Here is a 24,634-nt window from a genome sequence, read left to right as displayed (position 1 = left end):
GGGGGGTGCAAAAGTGTTCACACCCAGTTCTGGTTTCCACAGGTCTTTGGGTGCCTGTTGCTTAGAAAGGCTCTGACAAGGCAGCCATGCCAACCAGATAATGACTGCTTTGAAGAACATAAAAAGTTTCCCTTTGCTTCAATTCTTTGGAATCACAGAAGAGACACAGATAAAGGTAAAAATATAATTTTTCAATTGTGCCACCAGTTTTAGTTGAGTGATGCTGATGGCACTTTGTGATTCATTTGTGAAGTGTCACATCCTTTGGGAGCTATTTGGATTATGATCTGTATGCCCTGTTGGATCCTAGAAACTCTAAAGATATCATTATTCCATTTCATGCCCCATTTACCATCAGTCACTTTGCCCAGCCTTTTTCAGGAATATTCCTGTGATGGCATGGTCTAGCTAAAATTCTGATCATCTCTAAGTCTCAGCAAAAGATGTTTTGTTTGTGTTACTTTCTGTCTTCCAAGATAAAATAAGTTGGCATGCAACTTTCTGTTGAAACTACCATGAATCTTCACAACCAAGCTCTAATTCTAGCCCTAAATCTATGGAAAGTTTCTCATCTTCTAGATGATTTTTTCTACCTATGTTTGCAGGCCGACGGTTCCAGTACCAGAAGTGTCCGTGTTAAGTGGTCTGCTGGTAGTATAGAAATGCATAACCACAAAACCAGTTTCATTCCAAAGAGACATTTAGGACTGCCTTGCTTAGGAACATGGCTCTTAGGGCCAATATCTACAATAAATAGGAGGCTTCAACCACTTAATTCTTTCAAGATGCAGCAATTTTCTCTCCTCTGCAGTTTTTGAGATAAATCAAGGAAAAAAACTGTAGTTCCTACTTACAGTATAACAATCTTCATCACTCTGTCCTGAAATAGATCCTAAGCAGGGCTATCAGACCCCAACTATCTGAAAATAACTTCTGGAATTTTCAGGATTGTGTTCCGGGTAAATAGCCTCCTTTGTTTACGAAACACTTATAAAAATGTACCTCTACTGTATACAAGAGGTATGATAATATTTATGTCTGCTTTGCTAATTTTACCTGGATGGACAGAGGAGTCTTACCCTCTGCTCTCTAGTGTTAGTTGATGTGTTGACTATCCTGTTATCATTAAACTTTTCTTCTTGAAACACAGCAGGGGATAGCCCATAAAATCATCTGCATATTCCAAGTATGTATTCTTTATGGACAGCTTCCTATGAATATTTCTCTGTTGAATGCTAGCTGTTATGTTGAAAGTCTTCCTCATCATTCTAATGGCTTTACCATCTTGTATTGTTGTAGAAAACATCACAGTGATACTTCATATACAATAAGGAATACATACACTTATACTTGCAGATTCTGGATATCTGGGGAAATATTATGTTTAGTACAGTAGTTGCTGTATATTTGCTGTTGTAGAAAATGAGAGGGAGTTTCTGAAGAGGAATTATTCACAGGAAAGGAGATCCTTGCCTCAAACAAAGTGAAAGCACAATCCCACAAGTCTTTGAATGTTAGGCATCTGTCCAGTGTTTTTCCACTGTGTTTACATTGCATTGATCACAAGAGTCATCAAAAATCTTTGCCAGGATTATGTTAATTCTAATTGAACCCCCAATCCCAAATCTGAGGTCTTTCCATTGTTTCTTCACAGATGTGCTGTCTCAAGAGCGGTCATATCACAAAATCACAGACTATATACTGGAAATGACATTTGGAGGTCATCTAATCCAATTCCCTGCTCAAAGCAGGGCTAACTCCAGAGTCAGATCAAGGTGCCAAGGATTATTTGGTGTGAAGGTGTCTCAGGATTATGTGCTGCCTTGTAGCTAGTTCCTCAAGCTTAGGTAAGTCAGTTCACAAGATCATTATCTCTGGGAGCACTGCAGAATCAGTGCCTACTTGTCTGAAGTGTAGGTGGAACAATCATCATGTGTGTTGGTGCAAAGCTTGTTAGAATATACCAGGGACTATGGTATATTCTTAACATGCCTGCCCTGGAGAAAAAAACATCCTTACAGTGATTCAAGGATTCACTTTTGTCCCTTTTCTGTGCATTACTTAGATGACATAATAAACAAGTGCTAGAGTAAGTCTCCGTTCTCTCTTGAGGGCACCAACACTGGGATCTGCATGCCAGTGCTGGCTTCATCTGTCTTGCCAGGAGGCTCCATTCAGCCTGCATTGTTTTTAAGGAAGTGGAAAATCATGGTGAAGTCTCAGTCTTTACCTGAGCAGGACCTGTTCAATGAACCTTCTCGTTCAAAGCAAAGCAAATCTAGAGAGCTCTATTTGCTTTTCCCACTGCAGATGAAGGAATGGGCTCCTAGTGAAAGTATGGCTGGAACAGGCTTTCAAAGAGGTGTTAGGAGAGGGGAAGTGAGGAGCTATTTCTGGGTGAACTGGTCAGCCATGCTCCCTTTTGAAGGCTCACTGACAGAAGGGCTTTGGCTGTGGGACGGCAACCATGCAGTGGGTTGTAGTCACATCTCTCTGCACCCAGCAAAGCAAGAGCCACAGTCATGTTTGTGCAAGCTCACCAGCAAAGGAAGGGGGGCTGCTCAGCCCAGCCCAGCCCAGCCCAGTCCACAATAAGAAGAGAATCATCCCTCCAGTACACCTCAAACAGTCCACACCATCTATTGCTCTTCAGCCCAGTCAGTATTTCTAGTTCTCTAAAGGGGGCTACTAACATTTGGAAAGTCTCTACACAAACACTCCTCTCTCATTTCCCTTGGGCTGGAAATCATTTCAGATGTGCCAGCTGGTGCTCAGCCCCTGGGCTGATTCCAGCACCTGTGCCTAGTTTTATGTCCAAGTGAGCTGGCTGAGCCTGTGGGACATTACAGTGTGGCCTGATGCAGGTGGTGCTTGGAAAGTGCTGCCTGACTTCTGCCAGGAGGAGGAAAGCAACAGTGTCAGAGCTGAGTGTGGCAAAGCAGTGATTTCCAGTTCCTTCTGATGTTTGTTTCTTGGTGAGTGACATTTTTAAGAATATTTTTAATGCCTGTGGTAGTAGGAAGAAGTTGCTTTACATGTTTCTTTTGTCTTGAATTTTAGTATGTCTGCTGCTAAAGATTTAGTTACTCTGCACTCCAGAAGAACCCCCAGAACAGGGACTAGTCAGATGGATAATTGCCTACTCCCAAGGCTCTAGATGTAGAGTGAAACTTCTCGTTTGGTATTTTCTGGACTGCTTATTTTCCAGTGAAACAAATTTTCTTTTGATATAAAATACGTGGTTCAGTCTCTAGAGAACCCTGTCTTTGTCTTCTTCTTGTGCATTATTCGTATTACTAAATAAAAAAATGAAACAAAACCCCCAAAACAGAGCAGTAAGCTAAGTTCACAGCTGAAGAATGTAGACTTTCTTCCCAGGAAAAAGTTAATAGGAAACACAAATTGAATTTAGTTCTGTTAAGTAACTAAGAAAATTCTTTTAGAGAACAGTGCTATGTTTTGTTCCTCAAAGGTATTGTATGTAACTAGCATAATTAATTATGCAGTTATTCACAATGAGGAACAAGTATATTTCATTCACCTTATTTTGCAAAAAGAAAATACAAGGGTCCTCAATCTGTCAAGTGCAATATAAATAAGAACTGAGGATTGTTTCTGAGCACTGAAAATGGGGCAGAGATGGGAAGTTGTGGGATAAGGATTGTCTCATGTACCGTGATGGCAACAGTGAAAGAAAGCATAAATGGTTTATTTGCAATCATCATTGTAGCTTTCAATTAGAGACTGGTTTATAGTCAAAGCTCTTGGCAAACATTTGCTTTTGCAGTTTCAAGATTATTTATCAGCTTGGATTGACAAAATAAGCTTGGGGCCCATGATGTAAGTCAGATGTCTAAATCTGGTTTTACATAGGGAACAGAGTGGGTTTTCCCAGCCTAATAAGCCAGAACTCAGTCTGTCAAAGGTGTCTCCATGAGGGACTAGAGAATTAATGAAGTCTGACTCTTGTGTGTGGAGGTTGTTTTTGAGAGCAGCACTAGTCTGTGGCCATTGAAAATGGGCCAGCATCCTTTCATTGTCTTTCTTCAGCAGGGTTGCCTCTTTCACAGCTGTCTGCTATGGCTCCTTTTCTAGCAGCTTCCACATGACCTCAGGGGATCCTCCCAGCACAACAGGATTGAAGCTCAGGGAGCTAAATGTTGTGCATCCTCTCAGGAGAGAGGAATCCTGAGCTATTAGGAGTTATATTTCTCTGGGTGGGTCTTCATGCATGGAGAGTTGTGCATGAATTCAAAAGCCCAGGCAGAGTTGGCACCTGTTTTCTCATGTGTAAGTACTGGTCTTTCTTCTACTACTTAGTGTTTTATAGGCTGAAGAATTGAAGTACTCTTGGGTGGTGCTACTTGTACCTTGCAGATGAGGAATTATTGAGGAAGTCAGATGAGCTAAGATACAGGACTCCCAAAACTCCTGCTCTTGAGGAAACCAACTTGCACTGCAGGCAGTTCTGGGCACTGCCTGTAGTCCTCATCTCTGTGCACTGTCCCTGGTGACACCGTGGCTGTCAGCTGTTTGCTTCCTTGCTTCCCCTGATGTCTAGTGCAAGTATGCCAAGTGGCTGTGTGCCTGTGAGGAAGCTCTCAGCAGGCTTGTGATGCTCAGAGAACTCAGAGAGGCTCAGAGAGCCCTCAGGACCTGTCTTCAGTGGGTTTTCCTTGCAGATACTTCTGGACACTGACAGTATTTCTTTTACCTCAGTCCCTAGATAACTGGGATGTTAGAAAATACATGCTTCAGCTGAAAAATCTCTTGGCCCTTTTTGTGACCTCTAGGAATGTCATCTAGAAATGCTGGATCCCAGCTTACACTGTAATTGTGAGGTTGTGCAAGCATTTGCACCAAGGCACTGTTGTCCAATTTTTTTGCGTTATAGAGTTTGGACTCGAGTGATTTCTGAAACATTTGACCATCCCCTTAAGGCAAAACTCATCCTGAAATATACTTCTGGAAGGGGGCTAAGCAAACCTTTTGTGATGACCCTCAGAGTAGTGCATGTACTTTATGAAATTTCACGTACAACCCATCATTTGGTTTACCAGCAGGTCTAGATCTACTGCCAATGATTTCTTTCCCTGTCTGGTATAGAAATGATATATTTAAATGTAGTCATAATTGCTTCTCAGATTTATCCCCTGAGTTGAATGAGCCACAGTGGGGATGGGATGCTGTTCCCTCTCCTCCTTTACAGTCTGTTCCCTGCTGTGGCCAGTTTACTCTTACAGAGTTTCCTGGGTAGGTAGGGTCAGAGCTCCTCAAAAGAGAAGGTTGCACCTGTACTTCCTGAAGACAACGTTGTGCTCTTCTTGCTGATGAAGATGGTTCATCATTCTGTTGTCGTGTGACAACAACTTCTCTCTGAGCCCTCATGCCTGGGCCTAGATAGACATAGCTGATAGTTTCTGCTTAGAATCTGCAAGACCCAGAAGTCCTTTGAGCTTGTGTGCCTTGCAGGAAATATAGTTGCATACTGAGTATCTGCTTAAGCAGAATGTCAGAGGCTTGCTGGGCTCACATGGAGAGAGGATGGCTGTGTGTAAGATCTCATGGTGAGTCAGCTTGCAGGTATATTGGGTTACCTGGTGGGAAGCTTGCTGCCAGGGTGTTTGATGGTCATTTTCTTGGCTGCAGCTTTTCTCTAGGTACATCTGATTGCACCTGCAACCAGCATGGGAGGTCAGGGAGCAGAGGGATGCTACAGTACTAGCACAGGCACTGCCCTTGAAGAACATGATGAGAGTGAGGCATGTGCTAAAATAGAGAAATCCAGCAAGTGGTCCTCCTAGGGTAGTGTAAAATGTCTCATCAAGTCAACCCAAACTTTATGTTTTCCCTTCAGACATCAGCCTGTTCCTCAAAGGAATAGACCCACTTCAGAAGGATGGATTCACTGCATGCAAAGAAGAAAAATAAAAGGTCAACAGGCCTGTAGGGAACTTAACTTTATATCTAACTATTTGTTCAACAAATGCTTATTTTAAAAATCCATAAAATGGCATGATAACCTTGTGATGACCTTACTGAGCTGCAGTATGTATGGCTGCTTTGTGACAGGGGGTCTGCAGGCTGCTATCTTATAGCATTAATTTACTTTGGCCTACTTCAGAACAAAAGAAGGCATATTTATTTAATTTTTCAAGGTGAACAAACTAGTGTTACTGAATAGACTGCCTTAGTATTTCCTTTGAAAATAATACATTTTTCTCTTTGTTTGTTATTTCTATTTCTGCCATGCTAAATAATTGGCCTCGGGCTCCAGTTCCGTAGAGCCCTTCTGTGCTTAGCACCTTCAGTAGCACTTATTCATGTGTTTAAATTTAGAGTTGATAACCTGAGAATTGACTGAACTGTGGCCTCGGTGGTAAGCTTTTAATGGCAGTGTAAATCCAGTCTTCCCAATGGCCAGTAGATGGGGCAAGTGGGCCTCCTTAGAGTTATGGTTAAATTTTTGGGGGTTTTTTTTTGAATGCAGGGTTAAAATGTAGCCGTCGTTGGCTCTCAGTTCAACAATCTAGTTTGAAGGCTCTTTACCTTTGTACTGTAAGGGTAAATGACGAACTTTGACGTAACTGCAGTATTTTCTTTACAAACATGTGTCGTAAACAATCGTTCTGTTCCTTGAAATTCTGAGATTTAAAATTATGTTCCTTTCTTTACACAGGGATGAAAACAAATCTTTTGAAGGTTTTGTTTGTGCAAAGATATGGAAATGTGTGTTCCCTCCCCAAAACTAGCCAATCGTGAGGTGTTTACAGCACTTGTGGGGATGCAAAGGATCCAAGTTTTAGTCCCTGGTAGTCTCCCATGGGCCTGTAGAGTGTACCAATGGCAAGATCACCTTACTTGCCTTTGGGTAATCGATCCTCTCTTGCTAAAGCTGTTGTCACTTTTACACATTTATTGGTGCACCAGACTTGTACAGACTACATGAGTGGCCATGGTTGCTGGCCACATTTGCTCTCTGCCCACACTTCTTGCTTCCTGTTAATACTTCATGTTACATACTTATCTAAAGAGAGGGTGATCCTCAAGTCAGTCACTGAATACTGCCTGTTAAAAGGAGTAAGAGCTTTTTCTGGAACACATAGGTACACATAGGAATAGAGAGTTCTCAGCATCCCTTTAGCCACCGTCACACTTCTGTTTGTTGTTCATCACATCAGTTCCTTAAGTGTGCTCTGCTTTGTCCCCACTTCTTGGAGCTCAGCTTGGCACTGTGAGTCCTGGAGCAGGCTGTGTTCTTACAGGCAGTGTGATGCAGGTGCAAGAACTGTTTTCTGCATTGCACTGAGGCAAACAACTCTCAGGTGTTTGCCAGGTGCAGAGCCCAGGGACAGTGGGGAGCTTCTGTGTCACATAGTGCAAGTATGGTTTGCCCGTTTGAGTGTATCTTGCCCTTGTGGAAGCAGCTCCTACTGTTCAGCCTTGAATAAAAGGTAGTGATATTTCTATTGTTTTGTTTTAGAGTGGGGCAAGCTGGCTGAGATAGTTCAGTGGCAGGGGCAGGTGAAGAAACTAATAGTGTCTATATACACAAGGTTTAGTATCTATACTAAACTGGCCAGGCAAATACAGCATGTTAAAATAAAAGAAAACAGTTTGGCTAAAGATTAAAAAAACAAACAGTCATCAACCCCTAGCTCTTTCTTCTTGAACTTTCAAAAACTGAAATGGAGGAATAGATGTGAGCCCACCTTCTTAGATACACAGGGAGACCCTCAGCTGCTGGGCTTTAGTTTAGCACAGGGGTCTCTGTGTGCCACCATCCGTCATTATCTGTTTGTGATATCCAAAACTTCTCTGAGTGGGACGGAGCACAGAGGAATTCCTGTCTGGATTGGCATGACTTTCTCCTCTTTCTTGAAGCTGCTACATGGTTAAATCTAAGATGGGTAATACTGAGTGCAGGGTGGGGGTACAAGGCTTAAGCTGGTGTAAACTGAGAGCAGCTCTTTTGCAGACAATGAAAGCAGCCAAACTCTACAAATGTCTAAACCAGTAAGAGTCTGGCTTATCTTCTCCAAAAATACATTATACAGAATCTAGGCACTGCCTTAACCTATTCCATATTTTGGAGGAGCAATGTGTGCTGTCTATTTCAAAGGTTGCTTCAGCTTCTCTCTCTTTTGCAGCTTCACGATGTCCTCAGACCTCATCTCTAACACTGCCCCCTATGTGGTGAGCAGCATGATTCAGACAGGACTTCTTGCAGCCAAATTCCTGCAGCCTGCAGCAGTCCTGCTTTCTTTACTTTCCATTCTGTCCTCTGACAGCAAAAATTCCTTTGGCTCCTGCCATATCTACTTTTGCCTTTGAATATTTTTATTGGCTTACTGTGTTTTGAAAGAAATGTAAATTCCTCAGTGCTTTTCCAGCCAGTGTTTGCATTTTGTTCATTGTGTATGTCTTGACTGTCCAGCACCCTTTGACTTCCTTGTGGTCTTCCTCTATTTAAAATTTTCTTCATATCCTTCCCTGTTCCCAAAGAGATGTTCTCCTCATAAGATAAGCAGTGTTACAAACTCTCAGAGCCTCTGCTTCCACCCTGTTTTGGGCCTTCCCTGAAAAGCTGGTCATTTCTCTCTAAACTTTCTGGTTTGTGATATGGAAAGAACTGCTTTAAAAGGAACATATTGCTTCTGGGGTAGGTATAAAACATGGCTCAGACGGCACAGGCTCCTCAGGAACATGGGTTTTGACACAAATACCTCATGAGGCAGCTGGAAGCACCTACAGCATGCAGTATTTTAGAGTAAACCAACTGTTCAGTGACATGCTGGCCTCTGAGGAAAGCTATGCATGCTGTTAGCCAGAGGTATCTCAGGAGGACGGAGAGTCTGTCTGCTGTTTGGCTCCTTGCAGCCAGCAGCTGTTCCACAAGAAGGTGAAACAGGCAATAAATGACTGCATTTTCTTGAAGCAAATCAGAGCTCAAACAAAGGCAGTGGTCCAGCCAAGTATGTTTACTGCTCTGGGAATGCTTTTGTGCTGAAGCAGCATCTTTCACCCCAAATCTCTGAACATTTTGAAAACATTAGGAAGGATAGGATAATGCCTGTGTTTGCAGATGCATTTGAGCCAGGTTTTGGATGCTGCTGTCCATATAGCCTACACTGAGTTTGGTACTGCTGTGGCTGCTTGGCCAACCATTTCCTTACATGCAGAGATGGTTTCTGCAGCTAGTGCCAAGCTGATGCTGATGCAGTTGCATTGGTAACAGGGCCTGAGCAGGCTGCTGTGTGGCTAGCTCAGGTAGGTACACAGGAGCTGTGGTCACTTGAGTATAAAAATACATTTGTCTTATTTTTAGGAGGCAAGAAGATCTGTGACCTGCTCTGAAGACAAAAGATCAGTCCCAAAGATACATTTCTCTTTTCTACTGCTGCTTTTGAGGGGAGAGAAATGGGAAAAGTGAAATATTGTGTAGATTGTCACTAGTGAGAATAGGTTCAGGCTAGGTTGGGCCATGTCTAACTGCTGAGTGAATGTTCAGAAAATGTCTGATGTCCAGGAAGATGTCCAGTGACCCAGCGGGGAGAGAAGTAGTCTCTTCATGTGTGTGCATAGTTTCCTCATGGGCCTCATAGATATATCTTTGGATGCTTCTTTTGAGACACAGAGCTCACCAGTTAATCTGCAAGGGCACACAGAAGAGGGCTCTGTCTTTGGCCAGCAGGAGGGTGTTAATGCAAGGATCCCATGTTGTTTTCCTAGAAAAGAACGTGCTGCCAAATAAATATCACCTGCTTCTGAGTATGTGCCAGAGGTTTGGCAATGAGTTAAGAGCCAACAGAACTGCACAGCCCTGTACTATTTCCTGCAGAGCTCTGGAGGCTGATAGCTCCGGAATGATTGGAGGATGGCTCTTCCTTGCCAGACTATCCCCAGACAACTGGGGTGAGTGGCTCCTCTCTGATGGTCTGGTGGTCCTCTACTCATTTTTCCTTGATATACAAAAGGGGGCAATATGAAAATTCTTGGAATAGACAACCAGTTCCTTCACACATTTTACTGAGAAACTTGCTTGTTCCCTTCTCATTTGCTTAGCTCACTCCTGGTGGTTTGCTGCAGATATTTCCCCCAGATGACTTTGCTCGAACTACAGTGAAACTGAAGGCACTACCCATGTTCTACTCTGAGTCCCTTAACTACAATTGTTTTCAGTCTGTGGAGAGGGTTTTTTCCTCTCTCTTTCATTCTCTCTGCTCCTTGGCTTCCCACAGTGACAGCCATATCTGTTTGATTTGAGAGAAGCTTTGCATGTGCTATGAGTGGCTCCTTCTGCTAACAATTTGTCCTTTGGAGCCTGTTGCTGCACAGTATAAATAAATTTCACTGTTTAGTACTTTTCCCATTCTGTTCCTCTGCTGCTGGCAGTGAGTTGACCTACCCTGTTTTGTTTTTCAAATTTATCTTTCTTTGCCCTTCTTATATGAGAAAAAATCACAAGATTAAATTAACAGGGATGCATTTTTGATGCATACTTTTCTGTTGTTGTTTTGTGCTGCACTAAAAGTTCTGCATAAAATGGGAATTAAAATGCAGATTACATTCTGGAATAGTATTCAATTTGGGTTTAGGATGAGAAATAAGACTTTATCCCTCTTCAGAAAGTCTAATGGTATGTGCTAATTAGATACCATGGACATATAAAAAGCATTTTTCAGTCATCCTGCCACATAAACTCCGTGTTTTCATAAACAGTCTTCATTTGGCCGATTCCATGCATGTGTGCTGCTAGAATGACCAGGATGTTTAGCACACCAGACCTTGCTTTGCAGGGGTGAATGCAGGTACTGGAAGTTCTCCAAGTGTAGTACTATGCATGCCCCTGCAACCTCCTGCTCAGAATATGGTAAATATTTAGAGTGGCTGAGCCCAATTTGGGCTCTGTGCTGTTTTAACTAGATTGTTCCTGCCTGCTTTAAAGCTGGCTTAGGCATTTATCCACCACACCAGAATCACTGTGGATTACATGTACCCCTAATTGGGTATGATGAAGGCCACAGTCATGTTTTCCATGGTTCCAAGCCTGAAGCTTAGAGCACTTAAGGTTGTTTTTACTGCATGAATGTGACTGCATGTGGATTTTAATACAGAGAAAAACATACTGGGACCAGCTAATGAAGTCAGTAAAGTGGTTACATTTGCCTACTTTCTCGGAAATTATCATAATTCCTGTCTTTCTTGGGATGAATAAAAGAAATCTATCAATCTAGACAATATTATTTTTGTCTATTTTTACATCTTATTATAGCAAAAATAGGTTTTGAATAATACAAATCAAGTGGTTTTTATTTTCTCTTCCACTGACTTCTAAGCAAAGAAGGACAACACCATGCACAGGGTAAAAAAGGCAAAGAGAAGCTAACCCATTACCATTTGCATTTTACAAACCAGATCTTAAAAAAAAATACTTGAAGGAGGGGAAATTTGTCACCTTAACATTGCAAATTATGTGAAACCAGTATGTCCTCCCACTACAGCATATGTTTGTGGTGGGTGGGTGGGGGAGATGCAGGGAAGAGGTGATGGTATAAAAATACCTTGTAAAAACAAATGTTTGGCTAGGGGAGAGAGTTTGTCACTTCAGCTAGACTAGAGGGGGAAACCAGACAGACAGGGGGCGGATGGGGGCGTGGGGGGAGGAACTTAAGTCACTTCAGTGAGGTAAATAACTTGACAGTGTCTCAGAAATAGCAGTCAACTAATTAGCTGGAAAAGATCAGATATTAAACAAGAAGGTAGCCTAGAAAGTTAAGGAGTAAAAGCTATTTAAGTGAAAAATTAGGACGTTAGGGGAGTTAAGCATGTGACAAATACCGAGCAGGAGGGTGACAGGTACAAACCCCAAGGTAAAGGGCACAGTCTTGCTGGCAGCCACTCTTCCTGAACTTTGAAGAACAGAGAAGCAGGATTTTTCTCATCTATCTTTCTAATAGGCATGCTAAGACAGATACATACCAGGGGCTCTATATGGTAACATAAATGCAGCTTTGTAATGCACTGCTAGCATGGCTCTCTCCCTCCACAAGCCATATGGAACAGTTTGTACACTCCACAGCATCCAGTACCATGCAAATGCGAGCAGATACAAACATGACCACCCACAGTGGCAGCCAGGGTGGAAAATGACACTTGCCTTGTCATGCTCATGGGCAGTTTGTGTGCTGTGCTGGGAAATGACATCCCCACATCGTGGCACCTGGAGGATGCAGGAGCTGGGGGGAGAGAGGACCAGGAGGGACAGCACTCAGTGCCCCTGCACAGTTCCAGCTGGAAGTAGTAGCTGTCTGAGTCTCCTTCCTATCTGTGATAATTATAGTTTAAATTTGGTTTTAATTGACTTCCCTCAGTGGACAAGCAGGTGCCCGGCCCAAGGAAGAGTGGGTGAGTGTGTGAGAGAAAGAGACATGAGGAGAGAGCAGGCTGGTGAGTTACCCTTACATCTGCTGATCTGTTACCCACTCATATCCTGTTTTATGGACAGCTTCAGATGCTGCTTTCCTTTCTACTTATTCCCTGTTGCTTTAAAATAGGGAAATTTAAAAGTGATTTGAATGGACATCTCCGTGAAGACAAGGTGTTTTGATAAATCAGACAAAACCTGCTCACTTGCTCCCTCTCTTCTTTCACTTGGAAGTATGTCTTTCTCCTGCCTTGGTGGGTGACTTCTGGGGGTAGGTCAACCTCCTCCCCCATGGTGTGGGACCTGCAGGGTATTTTAGCCAACCAGCTCTGTGCTGACAGACGGACTAGTGGGGCTTCTGAGGAACAGGCATGGCACTGTTATAAGTGCAGGACAGGTTTGAGGTTGGCATATGCTGTGGAAGCTCCTTGGTTCTCAATTTGCTGTCAAGGACAGAAGAAGATTCAGCTCTCTTCTCCTCCCCTGACCTAAACATATTGCTGATGTCTGTTCTGCAGGGTGAAACTTTCCACTAGTAGGTGTTCACACAAATTTGGCTATATCTGGCTATCTTCATATGTTGGTATACAGTCATTTCATACTTACATTCCCCTGAAAAACAATGTGTATTTTCCCCCTTTAACTGATTTCAAAGAAAATACGCCAACAGAACATTGATGGAGAAATTTTGCATACTTCAGTCAGGAAACTGAAACCTAGAATACCTTCTCAGCCCCTGTCTGTGCAGCTGTGTTGTTGCTTTGTCCTTCAGGGCTGATTTAGAGTAGCTGTGGGGATTAGTAGTCTGAGTTCCCTGATTTACATGCATGTAATATTAATGAAATATTTTGGTGAAAATCTAGCTTTTACATTTCAGATTTGTTTCGTTGCACCAGTTGGTGGATTAAAACTGCCATCACAGCAGCTGCCTGAATATCATGTAACACAACATGCCTTGATGCCTTGTCATATTTCAGTGTTTGCTCACAGCACGAACAGTCCCAAGTATTGTGTTGGTTTTTTATGAAGGTCCAGAGTTAGTGAAATAGAGAGGATCTCTTTTCCTTCACTTTCTCACAACCCCCCAAGCTCTCATGCCTTTCTGCTATCCCTTTCACTGATTTAGTGATCCACCCTTCACTGTGCCAGTGCTTGGGGGTGCTTGCACCGTGATAAGCAATGCAGTACAGAAAGCCTTTGCAGATGCTTCTGCATGTGGCTTCCTGAATATACTGAGGTCTTCCTGCATATGGGGAGCAGGTAACACTACAATAACTGAAGAGTGGATAGTATAACACTCACAGCTATGAGGTTTACAATTAATTAAGAACTTTTCTGCTGGGGATCTTAACACAAAACCCTAAAACTTTTCATAGAAATTCGGTACTTGTGATGCAACTCTTTGGGGAGTTTCTTATGTGTAGAATGCAATTTCTGATGAAAAGGAGAAAAAGATGGTGTTCAATATTGTAGGATGTTCAATAACCTGATCACGAGGTGATCACTGAGATGTACAAGACCAATTTGTTAGTTCTCTGGATGAATAAGAAGAAATAGCAATATCAATTAATCTTTCCAGTACTGTAGATAAATGTCTTAACTGTCGGGCTTTTGAGGATACATGAGTCTGATTTCTGTGGGTTCTTTGTGTGAAAACTCTCAGAGTCTTTATCCAGTTCTAAAATTCCTCTTTTTCTTTTTTGCTGGTACTAAAAATTTATGGTTTTGCAAAATGAAAACCTTGTTATCCATCCAGATAGAATAATAAAAGTTGTAGGTGTTTTGTGAACGTGAAGCAAAGAGGAAGAAAATGTGTTAATTTATTGGCTCTCTGTGAGAGGAAAGTCTGGGCATCATTTAAAAGTCAAATGTAGATATCGTTTTTCTAACTTTGGCTTGTGACAGATCAAGATTTGACATATTCTCATTTTTCCTAGCAAGCTGCTAAGGATTCAGACCAACTTGATGGAAATATACCTTTGACAGATGACAGCAGGATTTCATGAGTGATTTCTATCTCAAGGCTGTGCCCCTCTCCACAGCCAGCAAGTAGCACTAGCATTTTAAAAGAACGATGTCAGAGAGCAGCTTGGTTTTCTCAGTTGTCATCATTATTTGTTTCTCTCCTGGCCAAACCACCAGAAGCAGGTTAAGGATGACACAAGCTAGCAACAAATCACAGGGTGGAGGACAGAGCATGTGACAATGCCCTGGCTATGGTGCAAACATCTGAGCTACGTTTCGAAAGCCTGGATTTGTGTTCAGCAGAGTTCATGAGTGAAAAATAAAAGTCTCTGACGATAACAATCAACAACCTCAATCTCATTAGTGTCTACTCTTCAGAGAAGAGGCTGGAGTGGATCCCATCAAGCTGTGATTTGGTTCAGTGCACTGGGGAAGGTTCCTAGAAGCATTACCCCAGCTTCTTTACACTGTGCACTGAAGGGGAAAAAAACAACATTTGGCAATTTGTTGTCAATATTTGTATAACTCCTGATGCCACTAAAACTGCATATGTAGGCTTTAAACTAACAAAAACAAAGCCATGGCCAAGCTGGAGAGCTGGATTTGTTTCCATGCACAATTAGGTTTATTTGTTTAAGTCTCATTTTATTTGCTTTCAGATGACTCAGATAGGAGTATTGCAATCCTTTCAAAGTGAAGTAGTGTTCTGTGTATTTTGGGCATTGGGCTTAGCCAAATGTGGAAAGAATTGGCTGCTCAATAGTATTTTCCTATCCAGAGGTTTTTTTCAAACTTTTGAGAGGAACTGAAGGAATGTCCCTTCCATGCCAGGCTTTCCCCCCCCCCCCCCTTCCCCTTCACAGCGTCTCTCCACATTATTGTTAAAGAGCACAGGAATTTTAAAAAACTCCTCTGTTGTGCAACTGTTAGCAACTGCTCTTATTAATTGCTTTACCATTATGCTGCATATTTAAATCCTCACTGGTGTCATCCATACCACGCTGCTGTGAGTGTCTTTTAACCCATTCCAATAGAATGTATCAGTGGGGCCTTGCTCAGAATCTCCCATCCTGCTTGGCCAGCTCTGGGTTTGCTGAAAATGATTTCCTGCATATATGAAGGGGTATGTACATTTTGGCAAGTAGCCAAGTTTTCTGTTGGGAATTAGTCTCTAAGGGCAGATTATTTTCCAGTGGACATGCTGGCACGCTATCAGTGTTAAGAGAATTGTCTTAAATCTCAACACCATGGTATTTCTTTTATCCCCCAGCCCACCAAAAAACAAAAGAAAACAAAAATGCTGGGGGGTTTTTTGTATCTTATATGTGTAGGAGGCCATGGCTTTTAATTAGTGCTTTAGGCACCATTGTATTTTTGGGGGATTTTTTTTCCTTTGATTTCTTCTGATAATTTTGCTTCTAGAAATACTTCCTTGGGTGATGTTTAAAATGTAGACAATATGAATAGATCCACATTTATTTCTATTTCTATGAAACATAAAGGATTTCCTGCACTCACCAGAAGTATGCATTTGATTTATAGCCTTCCTTAATGCTCTTCCCACTCACACTCATAAAGGAAATATTGTAACAAAGGCTATTAGACAATCTATTTTAAAGTTTGCCCTGATAAAACCAAACTGGAACTTTATTCAGTCTTAAATGTCAATTCTAAACTTTGTGATGTTTTTCTAATCAAGAACAATAAATGTGGAAAGTGTCTCTGTGGAACAGAGCCATGGCTCAGCACGCTGCTGGCCCGCTGCTGCACACACACTTCAGAGGCAGGTGGGGTTTGCACATCACAGACTCCTCCCCATGCAATAGCTTGCTCTGTGAGACTGCTTGACTCTGGGAGGGACTCAACAATGCTTATGATAAGGGATTTGTTGGAGTTTTTTGCTTTTTAGAGGATAGGAATCCAAAATATATCTATGACAAATGACCCCATTGAGGAGGAATGTAAATCTTCAACTATGATAAATAAGAAAGAAATAATATAAATTTCCAAGCCTGTGTTAAAAAAAACAAAAACCAGGAGAAGTAATAAGGTGGACAAACTGGATGGTGCCTGGAGATCTGTCCATATGATGCTTTGTTTCCCTCCCTCTAGCTGTGGAGAACTGAGGCTGTCAGAATAGATGAAACCCATTTAGTGTCCTTACTTAGCATGGGATCACTTTATAACACCTTCAGGCATTTCAGCATTGTGCCTGGAAAGCTGTCAGACAACACAGCCCAGTGTGCTGGCTGCAGCTCTCCTGCCCTTTCCCCACACAAACCATTTCCTGTGTGCAGTTCTTCAAGTTTAATCCAAGGCTGAATGAGACTCTGGATTTCACTGGAAGCTGAGGAGGCTGGATCAGGACCTGACAGAGCTTATATTCTATGGGCTAGTGTTAAATATGTAATTTGGTTATCAAAGCATGGTTTTGATGTAGGATGCAGGAATTAGTTTGACTTCTATTGACTAATAAATATACAGTTAGTTTTATAAGCTGAAAATGTGTAACCATTCCAGATGCATATCCTTTCCATGCATAGGAAAATATAAAGACAGTGCACTGTATTATAGGTCCCTCATCACATAAGACACATATATTAGGCTGATTTTTAAAGTGTTTGGGCTCCCTTAGTTGCCATGTACAATTAAGTGGTTAGACAGAGACTTTTTTTGGCAAGTTGTATGTATCTTTTGCATTTTTACTTACAAGGCACTGTGAGCTACAGCCGGGCAGGTTGTGATTTCAATCTAAGCTGGTTTCACCCCTTCCTTCCTGCAGATGTGTAGTTGTGTGTAGGCAGATACTTGCTGATGCCTGGCTAGTAATTCAAGTATTGAGACTTGTGGTCTTACCACCACTTCCTGATGTGCTTTACAGGTAAGCCTGAAAGAGGAAAGAGACTCTGGAGAGGAAAAATAGGAGAAAAGAAGTTAAAGATTTAAAGCATCAGCCTTGAAGCTACAAGGCAGTCAGGACATGGAAGGAATCACAGAAAGCAGACTGTACTTCCATGTGATGAGGGACCTGAACAGTTTGAGAAAGTAAAAACTTATGGCTGTGCCAAGCACAAGATAATGCACATGTTAATCCTGTGTTATCCTGTCCCTCTCTTCCCTAAGACAGAATGAAGTAAGTCTGTATCCAAATGTCTGCTCCTGTTTAACTTCAGGGTAAAATAAAATACCTCACCCTGAAACATCTCTGGGGCATGTAAGTAAATCATAGCCCAAACAAGAGATACATGCTTTTCATCTGTTGAGAAGTATTACATCTTAGTTGAGGGTGGGAAGGAGGTGGCTATCAGCCATGAAGGAGTAATTTAAGTCACCTGAACATTAAACATATCCTAATCACTAATGACAGCACCAAATGCTGGGAAGCATGAGGTGAAAGAAGGGTGGAGTAAGATGAACCACCAATGAAGCCTTGAGATCTAAGCATGGCAGAATTCAGGAAGGCTCCAAAGGCTCACAGGAAACTTTCCCTGTTATCCTCTGAAAATGGATTTTTTTTCTCCACATCTGAGGCTTGGTACACATAGTCTGATTTAATCTAATAAAAGAGAGGATAAACTGCAGTTTTGCAGTTGTACAGGTGCTGCTTGTCAAAAACTACTTTGATGTACAGGTGCTGCTTGTCAAAAACCACTTCTCTCCCCCACTAATGCAGATCAAGCTGTCATGTAAGAAATCAGTTATTTTGATAACCCAGCTTTTTTGTGAGGTTTCACTTTCCACTGATAGTCTTTATTACCTTGTCCTGCTCATTTTAAACAGGACATTCAGTCTTCCATGATTAATAACCTTATTATAGTGATACATGTTTATTTCCTCGTTGCTGGGTTTCATAAAGTTGAATTTCCCATCTCTGAACTTCATCAAAGTGAAACATACCAGGTATCTCATTCCAGCAAATTTTTGTATGTTCCTTTTCTTATTGTTACTTCCTTATACTGTATCTACAGCTGTGTGGTCGCTCACCAGCAGATAGGTGCTTCCTCTGCATGTGCTCTCAGCTGTGCCTGTAATTAGCAGGTTGCAAACCCCAACTCATAAACTTGCAGCTGTGGCTTAACACTTCTCTAAAATGGCCATGTAGCTTCCAGTTGGCCCTGAGTGCCAAAACATCTGTCTGCAATGGACCTTGTAATAAACCCTGTGAGTCAGTGTATTGGCTTCCTGGACAGAGGAGTGCTGGTGTGCAGTTTAGCAGCCTATTTATGCCAAGGTGGCACAAGCTGGAGCTGGAAGAGCAGTGGAGCTAAATGTCATGTAGGCAGGTCAAGTGAAGAAGGGAGTGTTTGCAGTGCTGAGCAATAAGACACAAGTAAAGGTAAAACTGCAGGTGGTGAGATCACAGGATTGCAACTTGGGACAAACCTACAGATATGAATGAGGAGAAAATGGCACTGTTTAGGAGAGGAAATAATTTTCTAACTTCTCTGAACTTACATGCAAAGCAGAATTGCTAGAAATACTCTGAATTTGCCCTTTCTTCTCTCCTTTCTTCTCTCTACTATCTCTCAGAAAAGTGGGGGTAGGGGACTAAACCACTGTGGAAGTACCCATGCCATTATGGGATCTGCCAGCCTTGTGGAGAGAAGCCAGTGTGCCAGAGAGCAGCACAGGCCTGTGGTACAAAACATGCTTGGATGAGTCTGGGGCATATGAAACTCCATGACAATATTTGACCATGCATGGCCAAGCTCTCACTTCCACATGAAAGGAGGAAACCTCCATGTTTGTACATCAGGACAAAAATCCATCTTTTCACCCTGCTTTCATTCACCCCCTGTTAAGGTTTCTGACTGTGAGTCTGTTGTGTCTCCTTCTCTTTGTCTCGTGCTTTGTTTCTTCCTCCCAAGCACCCCACAGAGGAGCCATGCAGGGTCTGCACAGAAGGTGCTGCCAGAAGCTGAGGAGCTCCTTGGGAGTGGGTGCTGTGCCTCTTGCTTGCCCTGTGCAAACACTGGCTAAGCACAATCTTGCACCTTGCTTAAATGCCTGTGTGCTTGTTAAGGGCCCAGATTTCCAGAGGACCATGTATGACAGCTTTGTGTTGCTCTTGGGAGTCAGACATTCTCTCACTATGTTTCAAGGGGACAGGCATCCCAAGGAGTGTTATTCCCAAACTGACACTTTGCTGCAGGGTTTCCATTGGGATGACATCTGCTGATTTCATGCAGGGATGCTGGCCCAGGCACCATGGACCATGACCACTGGAATGGCCATTTTCAGCAAACTCTAGTTAACCAGACCCTCTGAAATATCCAAGAAGTTTCCAGCTAGAGCAGAAACTGAGCTGTTCGCAATGAAATGTACCCCTTGCATAGTAATAGCTGCATGTAAGGACACTCTCAGAAATAAATGAAAGCCATGCTGGTAGCTGTGGGTGCTTTATAGCAGCTCCAAGAGCTCTTTCTGTTTTCCTCAGCTAAAATGGTGCCAGAATGCTTTTGTTGCCTGACGGGCTGCTGGCAAGAGCCCCCCTTTTGGCCAGTGCTGATTGTGGTGCTGCTGACTGCTGTGAGCCTGGCAGCCAGGCTCTGTCCCACTGCCCCTGCCAGGAGCAGGAGGCCTGGGGGCACCAGGCACCCTCCCAGGGCTGTGGCTGGGCAGGGCAGGGCTGTGGGGAGCTGGAGACCCATCCTGCTGCAGTGTTGCTGGGGCAGGGACCAATGAGCCCAGGGGATAATGAAATGGGGTCCTGGACAGGATGAAATGTGGGAGCCCTGGGGGGTGGCAGTGCCCTCAGGGCCACTTTGGCTCTCCAGCACCAGCTCCAGCCTGTGCAGGGGTCCTGCTGGCAGCTGCTGTGTGGCTGTGGGCCTGGGGATGGACACACCTGCCTGCTCCCTTCTTCCCCCAGGGCCTTCTCTGGGTCATAAACCTGGGATTTAATCCAATAACAGACTGTAATGCTTCTGCCAGAAGAGGGTGGCTGCTGGGGTCTGGCTGTGTTCCTGGACAGCTTCAGGTGCTTCAGGAGCACTGATGTCCCTTGGGTGCAGCCAGACAAAGTGATCATCTGGCCAGGCAGCAAACAGAGCCATTTGTTAAAGGTGAGTGCAAACCCTCAGCACCAGCCTGGCCTTCTGGATATATCAAAATGCTTGTGCTGGTTTGAATTGAGGTCTCCCTGCAAACCCAGACTGAGTTTGCCCCTCAGCAGAGCACATTTAAATGTAAAGCCAAGCAGAATGTTGAGCACTCAGTATGTGAAAAGTGATCTCACAGAGAGCCAAACATCTTTAGAGAGGTGAAAGGATCCCAATGCCATGGTTAGGTCAGTAGGACCCGAGAAAAACGTGCTGCTTAACAACTGCTAAGGAAAAGAGGGCAGGATGGGAGAGGCTTCCATCTGTTTCAGAGGCCTGACTTTCACCTCTGTGCTCATGGCAATATTCTTCATTTGTGCAATATTTTTCACCCAAGAAACAATGCTGTTAATGATGAAATGACACTGCTGATGAACTATTTGGTGTTAGCTTTCCACTCAGAAAAGTGAAAGGGTGATGCATTTGTCACACTGAAATGATGTCACCTTGGGAAGGGAATAATGTTTTTGTACTACGAGATAATTTTTTTTAATTAACATCTTCTATCCCTGAGGGTTTGATTAAACTATCAAGTACCAAGTGACATCTTTGTCATATGACACTTCTTTGGAAACCATAAGTGCCAGAACAGCATTTCAGTGTATACTTTGGCTAACATAGAGCCACTGCTCCTCCCCAGGGCTGAATTTGTCATGACTCCTGGGCAGTGAGGAATCTTTGGTCTCTTGAAATAGGTTATTTCCTTTTTTGGAGAGAAATAAGAAGACAAAAGCAAGGGATTAATAATTTTTTTAGGTACTATTCCTGTAGCAAGGAATTGTGATCAATAGGAAAAAGCAGTAGTTCCAAGACCTTGGGCTGTGTTGCTCAGGAGAAGTACTTTGCATTTCACAATGGGTACAAAGGGAGATACTGTTAATATTATTTTTCTGTAGATGTTTTAGATACAGTTAACTAACTTTGCACCAGTAAAGTTGCTTGTATTGAAGGCATTACACTGATAACATGTGAGGAATGCACATCTGAGACCAGAGAGGTTAGGTAAAGAAAAGGTAGCAAAAAGGAGAAGAACATACAGATGACAGAAATAAAATATGACACAAACATGAGACAAAGCAATTGTTAGGAAATTAATCTAGGAATTACCCCAACACACTGGAAATCTGTGGGGCCTGGTGGTCTGGTAGATTACACTATCCTAGCTGCTACCACTTCACTTTTAAAATGTAAAATCTGTCCTGATCCTCCAATGTCTTCAGCCATTATGTTCAAGTTCTTGCAAGTGCTGTGCAAGAAAAATGCATGCATGCCAGCTCTGACAGAGTAGTGAATACAGCAGGTAAAAAAAAAGAAAGCTAATTAAAACTAAATCTTAAAATTCTGTTGCAGTTCCATCATGGGCTTTGACATTAAATGAATTTTCATTTAAAATTAGGGGCAAATATTTTGTTTTGTATTCTTATTTCTTTCCTCCTTTTAAGAAAGTGTACCATAAAATTTTATAATGTTCAGTTGTCATCACATACAAAGAGCTTATTTCCTGTTCTATAACTTCATCACTATCAAGGACACCACAGTCATAATGCTTTGTTGCTCCCTAGGTCTTCCAACTGGAAGGAAGTTTGTTGACTAAGTTAAACAACAGACATGAAAAAAGTAAAGGAAGAAACATCCCCATAATCCTACTGAATTTCTTAAACTCCATTGCAGGATGAAATGGGCAAATACCCAAATGAAATTCAACTTGAAATCTTTTGTGGGACTTTGTTTTAAAACTTTCTGTGTAAAGATTCAATGGGTATTTTAACTCAATCCCTAAACTTCTTTTGGATGAACCTCTGTTTTTAAGATCCAGACATTTTACTGGCAGTAATGTTTGGTTGGTGTTAGAAGACTTCAAGCTTGGATTCTTCAGATTATTTCATTCACCTATGTCAGCCAAAATGCTAGTGAAACAATTTGGGCATGCAGGACTGAAATGGGAAGCTTTTGAATTGTTGCCCCATCATTCACAAACTGAAGATCAGAATATATTTCCTTCTTTTTCACATGCAGTAGAAATTGTCTCCAGTTTCAGTGATCTTGAATAAAAATTATTTTGCTGTCAGAATGTGGAAAGCAGAGAAAATGTGAAACAAAAGGTGTTGAGTCCAAACACATAGTTAACTGACCACGTTACTGCAAAACTCTCCCTAAGAATCTCAGATTTATTTAAGTGTTTTATTAAAGAATTATGTAACTTGATGTCTCTTGTTTTATTTGTTCTAAGGATTTGTGTGTTTCTTAGCTTGCAAGGGCATGGGACTGGAATCTCTCATGGCTTCAAAAAAGGAAGTAGTTTTTTTCTGGGGTAAATTTCCTTGCTTGATAGAAAATATTTGTATATTCTCTCCTTAAGTGAACTTATTTGTGTTGAAAAAGAAACCAATTAACTATTGTGGCTTCAGCTAGAGATATGAACTTGTACTATTAGACAAGGAACAAGAGCCATCTTTATTCAGTTGTCCCTGTAATTTATGTCCCTGTCCAGCTCACTTTGTCACTATATTGCATTATTCTCTAGGAACCTGGTTCATAGACCTTCAAACAGCTCCCAGAAACTGCAAGTTATGGTGGGTCCCAGAAGATTTCAGAAATCTAAGAATAAAGTCCCACCATTTTCTGGAGGTAGACTGAGTGTAATATCTTCCACTAAACAAAGGCTAACCTTAAGTTTAGTGTTGACAGAAGCTGAATTTCTTGCAGGATAGCTGTGATTGAAGCAAGTTTTTATGCAGTACCTGTGGAGATTCAGTAACACATAGGAGAAGGTCATGATGCCACTTTGGTGGCACTGGTGTCATCATTCTAAGAACAAGAAGACCCTTGTGCACGGATGGAAGGAAAAATTAAAGTTCACCTGAGCAGCAGCTTTTGACTTTTTCTTATGACTCTCATTAGGTAGGGCTGAATGGGTTTGGAGGTTTGAAAGAGTAACTGGGATGTGAGACATCAAAAAGAATGAGGAGTTGTTTATATACTTACATGGTGAACTTGTCCTGTTATTGCTGTGGGTGAGTTATCTGACTTTTCATAAGGAAAAGAGAGTGATAATTTGGGCTTTTTTTGAGATTGATTACTTTTCAATGTTAAAGAGCTAAGAGCTGACAGTTTTCGCCTCTGGATGTCTTAGACTGTGACAATATGCAAAGTTTTGTAGGACTCTTCGTGATTGCCTCTAGGTAGCCTGTTGGAGATCAATGAAACATTTTTAATTATCTGAGTTATTGAAATAGGAAAGAATTATTTGAAGTAGTAAGATATCACTTTTGCACTTTGTAGGCTTGCCTTAGTAAAGCAGAAGTGAAATACACATTGCCAGAACTTTTAAGAGCTCGGAACTTTTCAGAATCAACCAGGTATTTGTTCTACACATATGGCAGACCTGAGGTGTGTCTGTGTGTCTGCTTTTGCACTTTTGAAAACATTCCCAGACTTCACAGAGACAATCACCTGGTCTATAATATTCTCAGCAGAGGGCAGACAGTGGGATCTGATGTTGCACAGTCTATTTGCTACGATCTGTTACTGCTGGCAGCGGTGTATGTGGGATTTATAGGTTAATGTCCTACTCAGAGCTTTGGGAATTCAATCTTCTCATGCTTTTTTTTTTAATAAACTGTCTTTTGCTGAAAAAATTTATAGCAGTATGGCTTCTTATTGTTGGTATATTGAAGAGCACTCAGACTTTTGAAAAGGACCCACATAATTTATTAAGTGATGAAGAAGAGAGTGCATTGAGAGCTGGGGTGGAAACTGAGGCTAAAATTATACCACATTTGAATTTTTAATTTATTTTTTTTTCTGTGAGGCTTCTTGTGCCCTTTGCTGAAACTTTTCCTGCTGGAAATGTTCTGGTCTAAATGGACCTTGTGTCTAAGTGAGTCTGGCAATTCTTATATTAAACAGTTTCTAGAATGATTTAATACAAATAAAGGAAGGAGGTGACAGTTTATAGAATTCTATTTAACTTATATCCATTTCTTCCCATAATTCTTTACACGTGTGGAAATGAGGATACAGGTATTCATGGAGTTCATAGTTTATTTCATTCTGATCCATTATTATATTGGAAAGACAAGTTACTGAGTCACTGTTATAATTTTTTTTTCCTTAGCTGCTGATAATTTCTGGATCATGT

At 41.9% G+C, this 24,634-nt stretch overlaps 1 long non-coding RNA gene across 1 annotated transcript; it reads left to right on the top strand.

The window, feature by feature from the left end:
- Positions 1 to 1,764: 1,764 nt before the first annotated feature.
- Positions 1,765 to 22,698, top strand: LOC136556127 (uncharacterized). The gene is made up of 2 exons (XR_010783579.1): positions 1,765 to 1,847; positions 22,056 to 22,698. It is a non-coding gene; the product is annotated as an uncharacterized lncRNA (long non-coding RNA).
- The last annotated feature ends 1,936 nt before the right edge of the window (positions 22,699 to 24,634 follow it).

This window comes from Molothrus aeneus, chromosome 4 (assembly GCF_037042795.1).
Source record: "Molothrus aeneus isolate 106 chromosome 4, BPBGC_Maene_1.0, whole genome shotgun sequence".
Lineage (NCBI taxonomy): Eukaryota > Metazoa > Chordata > Aves > Passeriformes > Icteridae > Molothrus > Molothrus aeneus.
The sequence above is the reverse complement of the archived record's forward strand: the minus strand, read 5'-3'. Positions and strand labels throughout refer to the sequence as shown.